The 3190-nt window shown below is 39.5% G+C and overlaps 1 non-coding gene across 1 annotated transcript; it reads left to right on the top strand.

Annotated features, from left to right (window-relative positions):
* Positions 1-2737: 2737 nt before the first annotated feature.
* On the top strand, positions 2738-2869 carry LOC111827682. Its single transcript, XR_002831342.1, has one exon. It is a non-coding gene; the product is annotated as a small nucleolar RNA SNORA51 (small nucleolar RNA).
* The last annotated feature ends 321 nt before the right edge of the window (positions 2870-3190 follow it).

The raw sequence follows: 3190 nt of genomic DNA on the forward strand, positions 1-3190 counted from the left end.
TGTTAGAGAGGATTTTTCAAGAATAAAAATCTCTTGTTGGGTCAAGCAGGTGGGACCATCCACTCTCCATTGACATCAACAATGGGTAAACATTTATTTTTTTAAACTTTATCCTAAGATATTAATGATAGATACCTAACCTCCCTTGACAATTTTAGGTAAGGTTGTTCATTAGTTAAGGAGAAATTACATCAAGAAGGATAGAAATCAAAATCCTATCTGGTGAGGGCTTTTCACAACAGGTTTTAAAGCAACTTAGATAAATAGGCTGTTTCTACAAATGGGTTCTTTCTAATGCAGAGTCTGTTTTTGCTTTTGAAATGTGTTGATGATTACAAATTTGCTATTATTTTTATACATATTGCATAGGATGGATACCTATAACTATTTCCATATTATTCTATAGTTCAACAAGTACTTTAATATACATTTTTCTCTTTATTCTTACAACAACTTGTGAAGTAGAGATAGGTCTGCTTCCATTTTACAGAAGTGGACACTGAAGCAAAAGAAGTCAGGGACTCCGGCTGTCAGTTTTTGAGTCAGAATTTAAACTAGGCATTATTACTGTCTAATGACGCACTGTCTGTCTGATATGGGAAATGATGGCACATTTCTGTTGTAATCTCATCTTTCTTTTTGTCTTTATGAGTATTCTGTGATTTGCTCTCATTCTCTCCTCATAGGCTTTCTGTCTATCTCGTGGGTATCATTCTTGTGTTGTTAAAATTCCAGAGAACTCATTGGACTTTGCATTGGCGAAATAGTGCATGCGGCCCCAAAAGGGCAGCCTCAGGTATTTTCAGGAAACAGAACTGGAAGACAGGGGAGCAGGAAAGCCCAGGCAGCTAAAAGCGCCAGTAGACACCACGGGAAGCCCACATGAGGCATTACACAGAAATGCTCTGATGTGTGGGTTGAAGAAGAGTTGGCACTTCTAAGTCATCGTGGCCTGTCCTACCTGCTCCAGAAGTGCTGCCAAGCTGCTGTGCTAATGCTGCTTGAATGTCCAGGGGATTTAGGCTCCCCTCCATACACATGTTGGGGCCCTACCAGGAGTGAACATTTTCATCAGTTTCTAACAGATAAACATACTGTTTAAATTGCATTTTAGTTCAATTACATATATTGCTTATCTATGTCTTTAGAGTCTCTTGGCATGTCTGCTATTACTATTGTGTGACTTTGGCTAAGCGACTTAATCTCTCAGTACCTCAGTTTCCTTATTTATGAAATAGAGATAATATTAGCCTCTACCACCAGGAGTTAGTATGTGGATTGACTGTTGAAACAAGATCCCTAATGAGGGTCCAATAAATGTTAACTATTATTGTTATTATAAAGGCTAACTTGTCTGTAATCTATTATAGATGTTGGGTTTGTCCTTCAGCTAGTAATGAGTACATTTCTTTTTTAATTTTAAAAAATTGTGATAAAACATACCTAACCAAATGTACCATCTTAGTCATTGCTAAGTGTACAGATAGATGTGTGGCATTACGTACACTTACACTGTTTTGCAGACTACATTTTTAAAAGGGGGAGTGGACCAGGGAAGGGATGGTGTGGGTGCTGTGTGTGCAGTGTTCAGAGTGAGAGTCCCGCTCCACGTCTGGCTGCCTGTCCTGGATGGCGCAGTGCAGGAGCAGGCAGGGTGACTGGGCCATGGCGAGCAGGGCAGGCATCCGTGTCCCACTGTTCTGTGAGCAACTGAGAGGCTGCGACTCAAACAGTTTCGTCCTGTCATCGCTCCGATTTGTTTTTATTTGCTTCCCTGGCTAGCTTTTTTTTGCTCAATAAGTTCTTTGACCCTGGGAGGATCCATTTTGTAGATATCATTTGTTTGAAATGTCAGCAAATCAGTGGCTGAGAGAACCATTCAGAAGTCCGATTGGAGGTTCACGACTCAGGTCTTCTAGGAGTTACAGATTAAGCATGGAACGGAACTCCGTGATTTTACTGCAATCCTGAAAATGAACAAGGCCAGAAGTTTAGAAAGTCAATTGCTAAAAGTCATGGATATGGAAACAGACTTTAATAAAAATGGGAAGTCTATATCTCTATCTTTCTGAGCTTTTTTTCTTCAAGTTGGTGATATCATGAGTCTGGTAAATATGGGATTAGCTGGAAAAGCAAATGACCTGAAGCTTGGCACACGTGTCTGTGAATTCAATGGAAAGAGATATTTTTTATTTATTTCCTATGTTCCTTCAACAAATATGTATTGAGTATGAGCTGGAAATTGTAGTGGTCACTGTAATTCCACATAAAAGGATTTCATTCTCTTCCAGAGAAGGTTTATTGTAAAAAGTTTCTAATGTGTAGCTTTTTAGGCAAGTGCCTGTTATACCTAATGTTGAATTTGTTATTTAACTCTTCTGGGCCTGTTTAGTTTGCAGGTGTTAAACAGACACAAGGTTTTAAATATATGTGGGAGATCTCAGGTTGACAGAAGGAGCCTCAGCTGTCTCCAAGGTGGCTGCTTCAGTAGTGACCTTGAACTCACAGAGTAAACTATTTGCAACCGAAGGGTTCCATGTGGGCACACCTAGACGCAACCACTTAGGGGCTAGATTAACTGAGATATAATTGACGTATAACATTGTGTGCAATGTAGTGATTTGATATATGTATATATTGCAAAATGATTACCACAATAATGTTAGTCTACACACCCATCACCTCACATACTTACTTTTTTTTTTTGCCTTGAGAACTTTTAAAATCTATTCTCTTAGGCCTCCTGGTACTTACCACAGGCTGTGTTCTTACACTGACTGTACAGAAATAGGAGGCAGAGTAAACCCACCCCATATACACCTCAGCTCAGGCTCTTTGCCTGGTCTGTATTGTGAATGGGGAGACATTGAAAAAAAAAATCTATTCTCTTAGCAACTTTCAAGTATACAATACAGTATTGTTAATTATAGTCACCATGCTCTGCATTACATACCCAGAATTTACTCACCTTATAACCGGAAGTTTGTACCCTTTGATAACCTTCACTCATTTCCCCCACTATCTATGTATGGACACTTGGGCTGTTTCCATGTCTTAGCTATTGTAAACCATGCTGCGCCCTGGCTGGGTAACTCGGTTAGAGCATCATCTCGATACACCAAGGTTGCAGGTTATCAGGATGACGATACAAGAATCAACCAATGAATGCAAAACTAAGTGGATCAACAAG

The sequence above is a fragment of the Myotis lucifugus genome, unplaced genomic scaffold (assembly GCF_000147115.1).
Source record: "Myotis lucifugus unplaced genomic scaffold, Myoluc2.0 scaffold_200, whole genome shotgun sequence".
Lineage (NCBI taxonomy): Eukaryota > Metazoa > Chordata > Mammalia > Chiroptera > Vespertilionidae > Myotis > Myotis lucifugus.